The 19467-nt window shown below is 37.1% G+C and overlaps 1 pseudogene; it reads left to right on the forward strand.

Moving 5' to 3' along the window:
- The first annotated feature begins 4949 nt into the window (after positions 1–4949).
- Positions 4950–14052, forward strand: LOC128516799 (junctional adhesion molecule-like; annotated as a pseudogene).
- Positions 14053–19467: the final 5415 nt, after the last annotated feature.

Below are 19467 nucleotides of genomic sequence, written 5' to 3' on the forward strand. Positions count from 1 at the left end.
TTGAGCCTTCTTTACTGCTTCCTTATCACCAGCCCTAAAAGCATTTTTTTTGCATTTAAACACGCTTTAATGTCCTTGGTGACCCAGGGTTTGTTGTTAGGGAAACAGCAAATATCTCTTATCGGTACACATGTGTCAACACAGAAGTTAATGTACTCTGTGATGCAGTCCGTCACTCCATCAATGTCCTTGCCATATGATGCACTGAGAACCTCCCAGTCCGTAGCCTCGAAACAATCCTGCAATGTAGCAGTGGCTCCTTCTGACCACCTTCTTACACTCCTCACTATGGCAGGCTGTCTCTGAACAAGGGGTTTGTATGTTGGCATGAGGTGGACCAGGTTGTGATCCGACCTCCCCAGGGGGGGAAGTGCTGCAGCACTGTAAGCACCTTTAACATTAGCATACAGCAGGTCTAGTGTCCTCTCCCCCCTAGTGTGGCAATCCACATATTGAGTGAAAGTGGAAATAGTCTTGGTCAGCGATGTGGGGTTGAAATCACCGGAGATCAGGAAAAAGGCGTCGGGGTGTCGAGTCTGGAGTTTGGCAGTTACAGAATGAATGACGTCGCAGGCGGCAGTGGCATTCGCGGATGGAGGAATGTACACAGCCGTTATTATCACATGGGAGAATTCTCTGGGTAAATAATATGGGCGAAGTCCGACAGCCAACAGTTCAATATCTGGACTACAAACGCGCTCCTTAACAGTCACATGACCGGGGTTACACCACACGTTGTTGATGTAAACAGCCAGCCCCCCTCCTTTCCTCTTACCGCTCTCTCTCCTCGTCCTGTCGCTCCGTATCGCGCTGAAGCCGTCCAGTGTAATATTAGAGTCAGGCACATCACTGTGTAACCAAGTCTCTGTAAAACACATCAGACTACACTCGCGGAAGATGTTTTCAGTCCTTAACAAAGCTGTCAACTCGTCCATCTTATTGTCCAGAGATCTTACGTTGCCCATGATGAGAGACGGGACATACGGCTTGTACTTTCTCATTTCTTTCTTATGCGCCGCGCGTTTCTCTTCCTCTCTTGCTCCTCTGCGCCGCTTCCTTCCACCCCTGCATCCTCTTGTCGTCCTCCTTCGTATCTCATCCGGAATGTTTAAAGTCCTATACAGAATCGGGTCTCTGATGCCGGCCGGCTTCAGTGCAATCAGCTGTTCCCTGGTGTAAACAAAGGAGCCGGCACCTTGCTGTTGCGCGCTAATCACCCGGAGCGCCGAAAATGTAATTAACATTGCATAACTCAGAACAAGAACACTTTCAAAATGCATGGTTTGAAAGGGCGACCTTACTTGGTAAATACAAAATAAAGTTATAAGTAAATAATGGAAAGAAAGTATAATAAAAAGTAAAAACACACGAAAGTTCCGAGAGCAACCGCACCAAGCTGCTGCACGCTCGCGCATGCGCACGTATGCGCACTTATATTTCATCATGTCCTATTTATTTATTAAATTTTGAACACTTTGGAGTTCCATACTCTTAGGCCTGGTTCACACGGGCGCTAAAATCGAGCGTTACTCTGGCGTTTATAGCGTCCGGTGGGCGCGGATCAAGCGCCGAGGGTTTTTTACACATAGGAGTCAATGAGAGTGTTCACACGGGCTTTGGTGACGGGTGTTCGTCCGGCTGCGCATTTATACAACATCAAAAAAACGTTGCATGCAGCTTTTTCTTGGTGTTCAAATCCCAACGAACGCAAGGAAAATGCTTTTAGTGCGTTTTCTTCGGGTTCATTTTACGCTTCAGAGGACCGAATATATCCCATGATCCTACATGCTATACATACAGAAATGCAGAAACAAACAAAAATAAACTGTCGGGGGAAGTTAATCTAGCATTTAACTCGCATTTCTTTATAAACCACAAAATTACTTCTTTTAATCTGACGTTGTGTAGTCAGAGGGTAAACCCAGTAGCAGCTGCGATATTTTTCTTTCCCTACGTCGCCATATTCCGAGAATTTTTAAAACAAGAAGATTAATGTCTAATATAGCAAAATGGTCCATATTGAAAGTAGGCACCTCAAATAAAACGACAAGGGCTTTCATATCCAGTTCCCGACACACTGCCTCCACAGGTTAACACACAAACTACAATCTGGGCTGCAGGCTGGCGTTAGACAGAGCCAAACGAACGCCAGTGTAGAAATAAATCGAGCCCCACTACAAAACGCAACATAAACGTCTAGGACGTTCAGAACGCGTTCGTTTATCCAAAAATTTAACGCCCGTGTGAACAAGGCCTTAGTCCCGCTAGCCACTTAAACATGTCGAGCATGCAACTATGTTACAGTACCGTCTTAGTGTTTTAATTTTCTCTTCTCTGTCCAAAACATCTACTCAAGCACAGAGGGATTACTTTTATTTTTGTTTATTTGTATCTTAGAAAATAAGTGTTTTGGTAGTTTTAGTGCATTTTGGTTGAGTGTGTTTTCTTGAACAACCAAACCAAACACTGTCATATTTTTATAATTTAGAGTTTTAATTAACAACTACTTTACTTAGTACAGTGTTATAATATTAATAGGACCAACAGAGATGAACACATTCAATAGAAATATTTGATTTTATAAATGTAATGTTATTAAAATGCTACATTTCAATGCCAGCATGTACTTCTAGTTAAACTGTTTAAAACTCACATCAGCAGCCTGTGTAAACCTATAATACTAATGTTTTAGCACATTTACTAAATTACATCTCTCATGATCTCTGTACTATTAAATGTATCTATAATAATATATATAAAGTGTAATGGAAAAGTAAATATTCTGTAACTTGTACGTCACTCCTTCATTCTTGTCTTGGCTGTAAATAGATGTGTGTGAGTTTCACACCTTTTTCTGCTCTCTCTGTCAGTGACCACCATCTTCACTTCCTATGCAATACATCATTAATCATTCATAACAGTCAGTTACATTCTTTTATCCATACCGTGTTCACATTTTTAAAACTCAGCAGCCTGTGTGTGTGTGTGTGTGTTGGGGGTGATTTGACTAATCTATATTAATCTGGATTAAACAATTACAGAACACATACGACACAATATAAAACATCAATAAAACATTACATCAACATAGCTACAGTATATAATAAGGTAACAAAACTGAAAGACTGAACAGTGTTTTGTGTACATTTACCTGATGCAGTTATCCAAAGCAGATGAAGGTTAAATGTCATCTTGGTGATGCTGGGATTTAAACTTATAATCTTCTGAGCAGTAGCCCAATGTGCCTTAACCACTGAGCTCCCACTACCACTGTACATTTCCTCTTCATGTCTGAATGATCACCCCATGAATGCAGTATTTAAATTTTACTAGCGATCATGTGTGTTGATGAATCTGATGCTTATTACAACTGTGTCATCATAACCCCAGAGAACAAATATTTCAATCGACAGTTCAGGCATTTAAGTGGCACCGAAATGAGGCACCGAAATTCGCGTTCTGTTTCGGTCCAGGTACATACTGGATATATAGGTACATATAGGCCATATTGGCACCGGTTTTTGGTACCGAACCAAATTTCTTATTACTTCTCACATTGTGTAGTGTTACACATTAGGAAATCAACTTGCACTTATATGGTCTATAGTTAAACTGGGCTATACATTTACAACTGAATCCAATGCTAGCAGTGGAATACCTCAGGTTAACCTAGCTAGCATGCTAACGGTATAGCGGTTAACATTAGAAAACACGCACACTTTTAGGATAATGCCATTAACACCGCATAGGGATACAATACAGTAACTAGTTAAATAACTTAAAAATATATGTAATATTTCATGTTGTAAAATAATAAAAGTTACTAAGGGTCTCACTCACCTCTTAACTGAATGATGTGACGGGGCCTTTGCTCAGGTTCGGCTGTGTTCCTCCTCCACAACATGCGTCTCTTTTAGATTCTTCCAACTGGGCAAGTTTTCTTGGCTGAACTTGTCATCATGATTTAATTCCGTTATGTCGCGAATGTGTACCGTTTTATCAATAATAAAGTCTATAAGAGAATTATAGACCAGAACGAATGATGCTCGTAATCCAAGGTTCCACTGTATCTCAATAACGACATACACAAACCGTTACTGTGACCGTTTATGAGCTGTCGTTTCGGTCAGCATGCGCAGCTCTAAATGCTCTGGCTGAAGATTAGATACAATCCTGCAGTCTTATTGGTTTATGAAGACAAATCGTACAGTTGTGCATATTTAAGCACGTTTCAGTCTTACAATGGAAGAGTATAAGAGGAAGAGATTATTGTTTTTCTTGCACACACGCTATTTGCTTCTACCTGCTTCCAGCTGGTTTCTGTTTGCCTGTGCCTGAAAATAAGATGACCCTGGCATTGTTTAATAAACCGAGGATTCAGAATCACAAACTACAAATGAGACACACATCACTTCACTTTAATGAATTTAGGCATTTAATAGGATCCTTTATTTCTGGAACCAAACAATAAGGCCACAATAATAATAATAATAATAATAATAGAATAACATAATTATGTCAACAGCTAGTGCAGTACAGGACTGCAGGACTTCAGTGCAGGATAACTGCAGATAATTAACTTGATATAAGACTATTTTAGCAATAAACTGTTCAATAACTGTAAATAAAGTTGAAATACAGAATCATATTTTAATACAACTGCATTCCAACTGCTTTTATCTGAATTAATACTGAATAAATATTACTTCATTGTACTTCACAAAACTGCAGTATAACTTACAAAAGTTAAAAAGTATAACTGCAGTTTTTATCCCAGAAACTGAAGTTATTTTTTTTTTATAATGGACAATGTTACAGAATAATATTTCAATACAACTGCATTGTATTTCATAAAAACTGCATTTTTTTTGTTTCCAGAAACTGTGGTTATTCTTTTGTAAGGGTGTGCTTGAGACACCGGTGTGTATGTGTGTGTAGAAGACTCAGTAATGATGAAGTGCTTGTATCTTGTGTCTGTTTCACATGGCTGCAGGTGAGTGAAGTTATTTTCTATTTTCTATTACAGAAAGGAGAGAGAATATTAGCCAGTTCTTTCAGAGATGAACACATTGAATAGAAATATTTAATAATTATATTTTATGAATGTAACGTAACTAAAATGGCAAATTTCAACACCAGCATGAACTTTTCAAATCTCATAGCAGTGTTCCGCGTAAACTCTGTGCGTGTGTGTGTGTGTGTGTGTGTGTGTGTGTGTGTGTGTGTGTGTGTGTGTGTGCGCGTGTGTGTGTACTTCTGCATTTTGAACAAATAGATGCCACTATAATGGACATCATCAACTATAACACTTCCAATATCCCTACAATAAGGCACACCAAAAATATTAATAAATGTAAAATGTGTTTGAGTGTTGAGAAGACCTGAGGTACAATATAAAACATTATATAAACATAACTATATACTAAAGTAACTAAACCGAAGAGCATTTTATGTACATTTGTCTGATGCAGTTTTCCAAAGCAGCAGGATACACCTGAGCAGATGAAGGTTAAATGTCAACTTGATGATGCTGGGACTTAAACTCATTACCTTCTGAGCAGTAGCCCAATGTGCCTTAACCACTGAGCTCCCACTACCACTGTACATTTCCTCTTCATGTCTGAATTATCTACTCATCTGAATCAACTCAGTGCATGACTTTATATTGTTGTATATTAAATATAATCTTTTGCGCTTGGCGATATCTAGTGTGTGTGTGTGTGTCTTAATAGCAAAAGTAAATAAATAAAAACTAGAAACTGTTTGAAGATTGAAGAAATTCTCTTTCCATGTGGTCTTTATTTTTAGATGTAGTTGTAACATGGTGTCTAACCACAGCTGTCTAACTATAAGTGGCTCTCTGGGAAAAATACACACATCACCAGATAACACACACATCATTTCAATACTGGACCAAAAAGAGATTGAGAATTAAATGTACTGAAGCTTAATAATTTTAATCCATTTTCATTTTAAAATGTTGTAATTATGTTCTATTCAGTAGATTCTGGGTGTTTTGTATCTTTGTTCCTGTAGGCTGCGCTCTCTCTGGTGATAATCAGACAGAAATCACACGACACAAAGGTGATTCAGTGCTGTTACCCTGCTCCTGCTCTGACCTGAACACCAAACCTCAGAAACTCACCTGGGAGACTGGAAGAACAGGAAGTCACACAGAAGTGTTAAATGACGAGCACTACCGTGGCAGAGTTCAGCTGTTTAATAACACTTCTCCTGCTAATCTGTCTCTGCTCATATCTGACCTGAGAGTAGAGGATCAGGGAGACTACAGGTGCAGCACTGAGAAGGAACACAAAGGAATCAAGCTTTATGTTGATGGTAAAACATTTAAATACACAAAAAAACATGATATTTAATGTGAATGAATCCTCTTCAAATTTTGTTAATTAAAGTCACATTTATTACAAACATGTCTACTCCATTTACAATAACTAAAGGGGGAAGAATCTCTGTCATATTGTGAATGTCAGTATCAAGTTATAAATGGCAATAAATTCTGATTATGCGAATCAGACTGACTTGAAACTTTGGACTGATTTCAGATTTAATTTAAAATATTTAAAATCAATATCTTTTGTAACTTTGTAGTGTTTATAGAGCTATTGTGTACCTGTATAATCCCTTCATGACACCTGACATAATCCTACATAAACATTAATAAAGCCTTCAGTAGGTGTCACAGTCACCATGTTTTCTTCATTTTAATTTAATACCTGATACATCAAAATTATACATTATTGTGACACGCAACTTTAAACCAAATTTATAGTCAAAGAAAAATCAACATAACACACTTTATATAATGATCTAAAGTAAGTGAACCTGGAAAGTGTCATAACACCATTTAATGTCTACAGAAATCTGTCACTAGACTCGGTGTTATATCAACTTAACATTAACATTGATAAACACTGTCTGTACATCAGAGTGTTACTTTTATTTATACTCTATTCATAAGGTACATGCCATGAACATGAATGTAAATAAATATTGAAATGTTTTTACCTAAGATCTATATCTAAATTAAAATTGTTATTTCCAAATATAAGAGCATTAACAGATAAATACCATCCTTTAAAAATCTCTTCTGGTTTGCAGCAGAAAATGTTGTGATTTACAAGCAGGGAATATTAATAATCACAGTACTTTTGTTATTAACTGTAAATGTTATGTTTACAGGCTGTGAGCTGGTGAAGAAGACAGAGGTAGAGCGTGTGACTGTGTTCACAGGAGAGTCTGTAGTTCTGCCCTGCGTCTGCACTGACATACAGGACAAACCACAGGATCTAAAATGGGAGTTTAGAAGAAACAGTCACTATCAGAAAATTTACCCTAAACAGACTGGACATCACAGAAACAGAGTCAAACTGGTCAGTAACAACTCTCCAGGAAACCTCTCTCTACTCATATCAGACCTGACTGAAGAGGACCAGGGAGAATACACATGTTCTGTACAGAATAATCAAGAAAAAATCAGACTATATGTTGAAGGTACACTTGTTCATCACTGTTTGTGAGCATGCTTTACTCCAGCGTTTTCTGCTATATTACCAAATTGATTAACAAAATAATAATCAAATAAAAAATATATTTTTAAAAAAGTTCTTAGTTTTAATACATTTTGTTTCTTTTCAGTAGGAAGAAGAGAAACTTCAACACAGTCGAGGAAAACAGAAACAAAACCTTCAAAAGAACAGCCTCAGAGTAAAACAACACACTCGCCAACAACACTGGAACAAGGTAAAGAGTCGATTTCATTACAGCTCACATAAGCCAAGATATTATTAGATAAGGTATTAGTGTCAAGTTGTTTAATTAATTTTTATGGTAACTTTATATCTGATACAAAGATTGTATACAATAATAAAACACTGCATATTAAAATCTCTTTTTAGAGAAGTTTTCATTTTTAAAACACGTTACAAAAATGTCTCCTTTGTACATTTCTCCACGATTTTACCCTTCCTTGTCACACTACACTGCCTAGCCAAAAAATCGATTTAAATAAGCAAATACTTAAGAGCCATTCATTTTGTAATTACTGCTGTGATTAATATGTTTCATTTCACAACAACTCTTTTAACCCCAACTGATGCAGTGAAAAGCTTCTCATTTCATAAACAGCCGTGTTGGAAGACACATCCTGTGGTCATATTACTGTGTTATATCTCCATTCCACTGTTGAAAAATTTCTGCCCCCTCTCCCAGCATTAATGTCTCAATAATGCCTTGGTATAAATTAAGCCCTATTATTGAGTTGTCAATTTTTAAGTGCATTTATGGAATCATTATAATTTTTTATTGCCTTCTGACCTGTTCGGCAGCATTTGGCAACCAAAAATAGTACTTCCTCATAGTGAATGGAAGTAATGATGAAAAAAAGTGATATTTTAAGAAAAATATTCTGATTAATGTTAAAATCCGATGCACAATAGAAATGTTTTAATCTAAAATGTTTTTAGTTTAATTATTTCTGATGACAAATTTACCATTTAATTTTTATTCCTAAAATGTACTTGGATAGTTGCCAACTTTTCACAAAAGCTTGGAGTGAGATTTTTAATAAGAGCATTGTTTTCTCTGCGTACACTCATGTGACGCCTCCACTGCACATACTTACCCTGCATGGCTCAGGTTCTGTGTATTTTAGGAAAACAGCGGAAATTACCATCTGCATTGAGTTTTATCATACTCTAAACTGTACATCACTATTTATATTAATGACAACATTCAGGGGCTAACACATTAAGAGAGAATCCTACAAAACACACAAAATTTTATGTGTAATGTATGACGGCTCCTGCATACACTCGTACTGCCGAAGCTCAGAATCAAGTCACAGAATAAAAACAGGAATAAACAGATTAAAAATCTATACACACATTCTACTGTGCAGTCAAAGATAAAGTGACATGAGGGATAAAAACTACTAAAGAAGGAAATGCAATAATAATATTTTATTAAATTAATTAAGTTTAAATTTTTCATTAATGACGATGAACATGCTGAACATTTCAATGTGACATATTACTAGCAGTTTTAATAGGTTTTGTTTTCTGTAGAAAGAAGAGAAAATTCAACACACTCAAGGAAAACAGGTACAACACCTCCATCAGAACAGACTCAAAGTAAAACAACACATTCTCCATCTGCAGATTCTATTTGTCTATTTTTATTTGCACTTTTCTATTTTGAGATTTCTCATATCCTTCAATGTGATCGAAATGTATCAAGAAAAAAAGATTAATTGCATTTTGTGTCAATGTAATGGCAATAATCCACAGTTTAGTCTACATAAAATGCTGTTGTGTTAACACTATGAAGATTATGTAAGTATTGAAAAATGCTTGTTATTAATTACAAAAAAAAAAAAATTCAGCAGAAAGAAAACTCATTTCTATTCTATGTGTTTTATTACACAGTTTTTATCATTCTGGGAGTTTTGTTGTTGGTCATATCTGGTGTAGTGACATTCATTTGTTGGAGATGCAGAGGTACACACACACTCACACACACACACACATACTGGGCACACACACATACTGGGCACACACACACACGCACGCACGCACGCACACACAACCAGTCAATAAATTGTTCCATCATTAAATTGATTACATTTTGTAGTTAGCACTAAAGGTGTGAGTTTTAAGGTCTTTTGTCTTTAGGAGGAAGATGTGGAGAGAATGTGATTACTGAAGAACATCAGGACTGTGATAAAAAGCAAAACGATCAGGTTAGTGAACATGAAGGCCTGAACACAGCTGTGTTTTTATCGGCAGGCAGCATCTGTTTTAATCTGGATGATAAATAATTTAAATTAAGTATTAAATGTTATCATCAGCATCACAATTCCTGTTCTCCAGCCATGCATGTGAAAAAACTCTTTAAATGTCCCATCCATCCCTGGCAGTCTTAACCAGATATTTCCAGCATTCATTACATCCGGTAAGGTACAGTAGGTAGACAACCAGAATGTTTATTACCGTCGCGCTCACAGCCGTGGGAAAACGGCAGCAGCCAAAATAAATCAGTTGCATTTTAAAATCATTCGTGAAATGACCGCCAGGTGGCGCAAAGTGACATTTTTCACTACGCAGTTTTAAATATAATTAAGTCATTAAAAAGTCTTAACAATATGTTGTATCAAGAAATACTACAGTGATTGTAATTTCCACATCTGAGAACTTTGTACAACAAAAATGAAAAATCTGAACCAGAGATATTGTTATTTATCGTCTAATAATGAGTCAAAAAAAAAAAAAAAAAACATTGGTTAAATGTTTGGACAGACGATCAAGTTCACTAGCTGATAATTTTAATATTTTATTTTATTTTATTATTTTTTTATTTCATTTTAAAAAATACATTCAAAAATACTTCAAATTTTAAAAATAAAAATAACTGGTAAAATAGCCTTCCAGAATAAAACATTACAATAACTCAAAAAAGACGCACTAAAAATGCTGTGTTGTTTCTGTAAGCACATTGTTGGGTGGTTTATGCTGGGTCAAGATTTTGGGTTATTTCGGGGACTTTAAACACATTGTTGTGTTGCTCATGTTGGGTCAAATGTGATGTAGTGAGTCAGGGGCGGACTGGGACCAAAAAGTGGCCCTGGACTTTTTGGCCTACAGCGGCCCACATCATAATACATTGACTCATTAATGTAGAGATAAATATTTAACACGAGTTACAAGTATAAAAATATAACACAATACAGAAATTCAATACTTTTAAACATATTATTTAAAGTATCACGGCACATATATTGGGTCATATCAGTAAAACAAAGAAAAGAACATCAAGAAAAACAACTTATAAATCTATAAAGACAATATTTTAAAAAGAATGGCAATAAAACTGAACAGGTAAGCTGAAATAAAATCAGTAGCAGCACTAGCTCAAACTAGTAAACTAGTTACTTATTTTAATTATTATGGTAGTTAATATTAATTTGAAATAAGGCTGAGAGACATTATTTAAATTAATATTGACTACAATAATAATTACTAGCACGAGTTAATGCTGCTACTGATTTTATTCCAGCTTACCTGTTCAGTTTGATTGTGATTCTTTTCACTTGACTCTGGTAGATCAGGGGAGAGGTGTTGGTCATCATCAGCAGGCACTGGTTCATCACTGACCTGCTGCACTTGCAGCTTACACTGATGAGTGATATATCTTACACTGCATCATGATGATACCCCCTGCGAAATGTTCATGATATCTCACAAACAAAAAGGCCAATTTGTCTTTTCCTCAAAAAGTGTTTCGCTAAAATTCCACCCATACATGTGTAACAAATATGCAAATAAAAAAATCAGAAGGGGCAAATACTTTTTCACGGCACTGCACATGTAGTCAGATTGTTCCACTGGGATGAAACTGTGGCAGGTGGAGTTATAACACTTTTAAAATCATACTAACTTTACACTGATCTGAATAACTTTGAATAATGAACTTATTGTTCTTTCCTTTGTTATACAAATATGACCCAATATATGTTGAGTGATACTTTTTTTTAATTGACTTTTTTGTATTGTGTTATATTTTTATACTAGTATTTGCATCAGAGCCTGCTGAACTGTAATTTTCCTTCACACCAAAGGCAAAATCTGTTCATTTGAAGCATTTCACAGCATTTACCTCTAAACCTTTTTCTTATTTTCATGTAACTTTCAGCTCCACTTTTTCTTCTTCTCTCTTTAACTCTCTTGATTATTCATTGAAATTATTATTAATTATTCTTAAAGAAATTTGTTGCATCAAGAAAGGATTAATATCTCTTCCTCAGTATATTAAAAGTGAAGGTGTCTAATTTATATTGAGGGAGGACAATATATCCGCATGCGCGGTAACATAAACACACTGTTAGGTTCTCCGCTATATTGTTATGTTGCTCGCGGCAGCGTAACAGCCCGTTAATTCATTCTGTGTATTGATGAGATGGACAAACTGCTCGATGCCTGTTCTTTTATTTGCTTCATTGTCAGGTTATAGTACAACCTTTCAGGTGGATCTCGCACTTAAATCCAACTAAAAACTACTGATAAGAAAACAAAATTTAGGCTCCATATCCCAGCTTACATCTCACATTCGCGTTCATACACACTGGACCTCATTACCCACAATGCATCTCCCGCACTGGACTACTGCAGTAAACAGCTGTCGTAAATTAACCTCTCTCTCCAGCAACAACACGCTCTTTGTCCGTGCGATCGACGCACTTATCCATATGAGTAGAAAAGTGATGCAATATTATGGTTTCCGTCATTTTTTATATATTTGCGTACTGACTGGGCTGGTCTTGGCCAGCGGCCCACCGGGAAAACTCCAGGTACTCCAGATGGCAGGTCCGCTACTGTAGTGAGTCATTTAAAAATTAACACCTGTTTGGGTTATTTTGACCCAACAACTGGTTTATTCTTTATTCTCTGGTTTCTCCAAATGGCAGCCTGCAAATGTTTGAAATATTACTGTTATTGTGTCACAAGTGTAGTTTTCGGAGATTTGAGCTTCAGGAAATCTCCCGCTTTTCTCTGTATACGCTGTGTTCACGGGGGTGGGGCTAAGAAACACGGTTTCTCAGTTTATTCATTTTACTCCTTGTATTTGGGGTAAAGTGACTGATGTGCCTAACTTTTTTAAGCAGAGCCTATGTTTCACTGAATAATCCATGACTTTTCATGAGTATGTAAGACCTCTTGACACCTCTCTCACACATTTACTTACATCTAAACTGAGTCGTTTACATAAGTTACAGGCTTGTTACTGAATGATTTACTCCGATAAAGAGTCGTATAAGAACTGTGGCAGTGGACACACCTAAAAATAATAAATATTCTGACTGAAACAAAGCTGCTTGTGTCGGCTCATATCTGGAGCATTTTGATCAAAGGGGAGATTAGAAAGGGAAAAGTGAAAGTGTGTACAAACAACATAACATAATGCATGTGTGTGAATGGCTAAAATGTGGTTGTGAATAAACCTTTTAGTAAATGTAAAATGTTCGCGTAAACCCGCGGTGCGTGTGTGCTCTTTCACTTTGCCGAGTTTGAATCTAAAGTCAATTCAATTCAATTCAATTCAATTCAATTCAATTTTATTTATATAGCGCTTTTAACAATGGTCATTGTCTCAAAGCAGCTTCACAAAAAAATTTAAGATTTTTTTTTTTTTTCTAGAACAGAAAAGAAAAGAAAATATTTGGAAGTGTGTATGTGTGAGAAAAATGTGTCTAGATAATAATGAAATGAATGAATGATGAATGAAATGTCTCTGATGAGCAAGCCAAGGGTGACGGCGACAGTGGCAAGAAAAAACTCCCTGAGATGGCAATGGGAAGAAACCTTGAGAGGAACCAGACTCAACAGGGAACCCATCCTCATCTGGGTGATAACAGATAGAAATAACATCATGTGTGTTGTGCAGGTGAAAGTCAAATGAACGCGCGCGCCGATGTGAGAGATTTATAAGAGATTTGTCTTTCCCAGAAATACAACAAACACACATTTATACGTGTAAAAATAAGCGCTGTCTTTGCGGCGCTGTGCAAAACGCACGCCGATGTGAGCCGCTACATTTCAGTCATAATAGACTAACATATTTTTGCTGTGTAGTGGACCGCGCGCGCACAACCTCTCGCTGGCGAGCCTCTGAATACGAAGTTTTAACGGAGTGGGGTTAAGAAACACCGCACCGGCAGAAGTAGACTAATGATTATGAATGCGTCGGGGAAAACAGCAAGGGTCTATGTTTGGATTAAAATCTGATATGTTTGTTGATATGTTTGTTGTGTGCATAATGTCCCTGTTTCTCTCTCCACAGACTGTACCGGATGTCATGTACTCTACTGTAAATCACATTAACACAGCCGGAGCAGCACGGGTCCAGATCAGTGCTGGAGAGGAAACTGAATATGCCAGGATTATAACAAACTAATACACAGTAAATATATAGAATAATGAAAACATACAGTATATTAAATACATGCCATGGTGAGCACATGATTTACAATATTTTCTTTGTTAATTATAATATTTTTTACTAATCATATGTATGTCTTTTAATCATATTTTATGTGCTTATGGATTGTTGCAAATTATATTGGGGTGTACATGTCATTTTATATATTTTGTGTTTAATTCTTATATCAGTATTTAAAAAAGATTGTTATAAATGGCTTTTGTCATCACCCTGTTTTGTTTAAGATAATTATAGAAGTTCCTGTTTGTGTCATGGGAAAGTCTGCCTGGACTGAATGGGTTTTCTGAGAATAGTCTTTGTGAAATTATTCTAATTCTCCTTATAGTTTGTTAAAGGACATCACAGCGTGCTTGTTAAGTGTGGAGTATTACATGGTACTGTATGTATATGGAGCAATATTGGTTAACTGGTGCTGTGAGAAAGAGGATGTAGTCGTTCACGCATCAGTTCTCACGACGCCCTGGACACAATGATGTGGTCACTCTGACATGCTGAGTGGTTCATAATGGCTAAAAGTACCATGTTAATGTTAGTTATGCATGTAGATTTGGTTTAATAAGCTGCAAATACCTGTCAGAGTGAGTGTTGCAACAAAGTCAGAAAGAGATGTATGATTGTAATTTGGCCTCTTGCATGACCATAAAAAAGTTCTAAAAATTACTAAAGATTATTTTATAAAGAAAATCTAAGTGAACTTTAAGTATATTTCACATGCAGTCTTTATATAGTAATTATTTAAGTAGTACTAGTCTATTCATATTAATATACTAACAGGCTAACGTTTTAGTTTATAAAAGAATATTGTGAAATATAGTTTAGTTTAGTAGGAGTAGTACACTTAAAAGACACAAATAGTTTAAGTTTTATTTTTTCCACTGCCAGTAGTGTGAGGTATACTGTGAACTTTTAGGCACTAGCTACAGTATGTACTTCTAGTCCACTCTTTAGTCTATAAACATATACTATGAAGTATACTCTCAATAAATTATCAGATATATACTGGAAATATACTTGTAGTTTTCTTTAAGTAAACTTAACATCATACTTGTAGTTAAAAACCTCTATATTATTCTTTACAGTATAGTACTAGGTTTCTATTGAGCTTCTATTTAACTTCTTATAGTAAAAATATACCTTTAACTGGACTTTACGTAGACTTGAAACATTACTAATAACATTAACTAATAAACATTTCCATTGACATTAAAATAATTCTCTGCCATTTAAGTGATCTCTAATTATGATTTTTTTCTGACCACATTTCTTTCCAAGAAGTTGAAGGTTCAGCACAATCCTTACAAGTTTAAATAATGTATTGGACAGTTCTTAACCCAATTTCAGTTATTTAAAATCTCCTTAATTGTTTTCAGTGCTTGATGCAAGCCAATAATTTGACCATTCTGAAATGATGACTTTTTTGGCCAGGTAGTGTATAGAACTGTCAGTGTAACATCACATTTAAAACCTTTTTACTGTTTATGGCAGAAATATACTTGCTTTTGCTAACTACATGTATGCAAAAGCATGATCTGTGCCATATTTATGTACGTTGTGCAAAACAGTGTAAGTGAAGTCAGCACCCTCTACTGGAAACCTTCAATAAAATGAGCATGTATGTGAACAATACTGGGCTTATAACATTCCATGGTTTAACAGCAGGAGTACATGCAGCAAACTGACAGGTGGCATTGATGCCTTTATAAATTGCCACTGTTCACTTTTTATCTTTAGAGGTAAGAGTAGGGCAGACTTTTGCTTTAACTATTTATTTACATTTTACTGCCTCCGCTGCAAGCCAAACGCTCTTATCCTCTCTCCAGTTTTACTTTCTTTTTGAATCAGAATTCATTTTGATCAGATTATGACAGTCCTTCACAGCTCTATTATAGTGGCTTTAAACAGTTTTGATTAAAGCAGTCTGCAGCCATCCATCTATATGTTTTGTTTGTGTGCATCAAGCTTTCACACAACAGGCACTGAGACCATTTCACTTTTACACCATGTACAAAAACCTGTAAAAACTACAACACCCACTATAATGTACAGCCTACTTTACGGCTCTTAGTGTGGTAAAAAAGTGACGTCACATGCTTTCCTTGGAGCAGTTCTACTCCTCGTAAAATTAAGAATAGGAAGCTTTGTTAAAAACTTTTAATGTCCCACTCTGAGGTACAAGTGATTCTGAGATGCTTAGTAAATATGGGCCCTGGTCTTCAATAACACCACACAGTGTCACAGGCTGACTGCCTTGATGTTATGCCACATTGATGCAGTAATTCAAGCAAAAGAAGCCCTAATCAAGTTTTGAGTGCATAAATTAACTTACACTACCGTTTAAAAGTTTTAGATCACTTGCAAATTTCTTTGTTTTTGTTTAATTATTTATTTTCTACATTCTACAACAATACTGGGGATTTCAAAACTATAAAATAACACATATGGAATTAGGTAATTACGTAACAACAACAAAAACAACAGTTAGTTGTTATTTTAAGACACAGAGGTCAGCCTTTCTGTAATAGTTCTTGCAAGAACAGTATTGTCAATTGCATTTGCAAAATCCGTCAAGCACCATAATGAAACTGGCTCTCATGAAGGCCGTCCCAGGAGGGCGAGACCAAAACCTACCTCTGCCGCAGACGAGAAGTTCATTTAGAGTTATCAGCCTGAAAAATGACCAATTAACAGCACCTTAGATTAGAGGCGTTATGAAGTCTTTACAGAGCATAGGTAGCAGACACATCTCAATATCAACTGTTCAAAGGAGATTAATGCATTTTTTAGATGCCTTCAACATTCCTTTACAATGTAGAAAAAAATAAAAATCAGGAACGATCATGGAGTTAGAAAGTGATCTAAAACTTTTGAACGGTAGTGTACTTAACAGAATTTGGACCCTTGCACCTCCAGGGTCTGGATTCGATTTCCGGCCAGGCTCGATTCCTGTCTCTGTGTGCATGGAGTTTGCCTGTTTCCCCCGTGCTTGGTGGGTTTCCTCTGGGATCTCTGGTTTCCTCCCACAGTCCCAAGATATGCAGGTTAGGCTAATTGGCGTTCCTAAATTGCCTGTAGTGTGTGAATGGGTGTGTGAGTGTGTGTACAGTATGTGTGTGCCCTGTGATGGATTGGCACCCTGCCCAGGGTGTACCCTGCCTCGTGCCCTAAGCCTCCTGGGATACCTCCAGTCCAGCTCCCCGCGAACCTAAATACAGAATAAAGCGGTTGAACCAATGTATTGGGGTATATATTACAATGTTTTTTTAGGTTGCAGTTATTACTATAAATATTTAGGTAGTGTGGGTGAATTTTACTCATTATTATATAATTAAACTTGATGATGAAAATAATAGGTAAATGGTAGACTATTTGCAAGGGTAGTATTTACCACCCACCAAAAACTTTTTTATACAGTGTATAGAAGATGAGTGAGTGAGTGAAATTTAACATTAAAATTTAAACAAATTTAACACTGAAATTTAAACAAAAAGGGCTTAAAATGTTTAACTTGGTGTTTAATGAAGTTACAATATAGTTTAACTTTTGGAATTAAATTACAAAAAAACAAATCACTTTTCCACAATATTCTGTTTTCTGAGATGAACTTGTATATGGTAATGATTTATTGTATATTTATATGATAATGGTAATATCAGCCAGTTTGAATAAAGTTTTTTTACTGTCATGCCTTGGAAGAACTCTCAATAAAACCAGCCAGATTTTTATCTGTGTGAGTTAACAACATTGTGTACATTAAAATCAGTTTAGTTCCATCCATGTAATATTTACTTTAAACTATTCCATCGCAAACTACAAAACAACTATACTTAAACTTTCTGTATAAGGCAAGTACACTTTAATATACTTTTCTTAAGTATATGACAAATTATACTTAATAATAAACCAAAGTACTGTATACTTAAAAATTCTTCTTCTTAACCCATTTTCTGTAGTTTAAACTTTGCTTTAAATTAATTGTCTTTGCTTGAGGCAGGCCAAATATTTGAGAATTCTGCAATGGGGATTTTTTATAGATGCATGATCTTTTATTACTTAAGATTTTAAGAGTTATTTTTACTTGACCTCTATTTGTTTTGTCGGGTATTTGTGAACACAAAATAAACACTGACCTAATACCCCTATCAGTGCGCTTTCCTAATATATCCAGTGTAAAATTGCAGTAGAGGTGAAATAATGTACAGTATATTCAAGCAGAGTAATAATAAATCCAAATTAATAAAAATCTATAAACTAATTTTACTGCCTTTGTAGTTTGTGCATTTCTACTAGTACAGACATTTCACACATCTAACTTCACTTATTAATTTCCTTGTTTTCTCAATAATTTTTTGTGTACAAGTAACCCACATTTGTAACGGTTAACCCCTAGAGGGCGCCAAAGCGCCTGGGTTTGTTTTATGTTATAGTTTTGTTTTAGTTGGACTTCATGTCCCAGACTGCACCTCGGTCAGGTGACGTGGGGATTCACCTGAACCGAGGTAAGCTAATTAAGTTGGTTATAAAGAGCCTGACTGAAGTTCAGTCAGGCGTCTAGCTTTTGTTGCAATTTATATGATTTCTGTTGGTGTTATTTTGTGTTCTATGTTAAATAAAAACCTGATCCTGAAACGCCAGCTCGTCTCCTGCGATTATGCCACCCAAACACAAACGCCAAAGGAAGAATCGTGACAGAAAGCTAGACCTTACAAGTGGCATAGCGGAGGTCTCTCCCCTAGATTGTTTTTGGGGGGAGCAATCACCATCTCGCCCGAGCTGGCCGAATGGATACAGGACAGCGAGGAGCAAGGAGAGAGGGAGCTGTTGCAGAGCTGGGAGGGCTGCAAGCTCGCCGAACCGGCGGACTGGCTGGGAGACAGCGAGGAGCAGCGAGAGACAGAGGCACGGCAAAGCTGGGAAGGCTGCAGGCTCGCCATCCGGCGGACGCCGTTTAGAGGTGAGGCACCTGAGGGAAACAGGTTCCCACGCTCCGACGAGGAAGTACAGGCCAGGGAGGTCGGGTACATCGGAGGCGAATGGGAACAAGAGCCCGAGGAGGAGCGAGGTAAAAAGGAGGATGGGACCCGGGAACTGCTCAAGTTCTGGGCAGAGGTGAATGGGGAGCGCATTCGGGGCCTGCAAGAGCAGGTGGAACGGCTCCAACACCTGCTCATCCGACTCCACGAGAGCCAAGCAACAGGCTCTGAGCTTCCTCCTTCTCAGCCTCTCCTGGACAGCGAGGACTTCGCGCTTCTTCCTCCTCCGCCGCCTCTCCTCGACAGTGAGGACGTCGCGCATCCTCCGCTGGACAGCGAGGATTTCGCGCTTCTTCCTCCTCCGCCGCCTCTCCTCGACAGTGAGGACGTCGCGCATCCTCCGCTGGACAGCGAGGATTTCGCGCCTTCTTCCTCCTCCGCCGCCTCTCCTCGACAGCGAGGACTTCGCGCTTCTTCTTCCTCCGCC

Source organism: Clarias gariepinus, chromosome 2, assembly GCF_024256425.1.
Source record: "Clarias gariepinus isolate MV-2021 ecotype Netherlands chromosome 2, CGAR_prim_01v2, whole genome shotgun sequence".
Classification (NCBI taxonomy): domain Eukaryota; kingdom Metazoa; phylum Chordata; class Actinopteri; order Siluriformes; family Clariidae; genus Clarias; species Clarias gariepinus.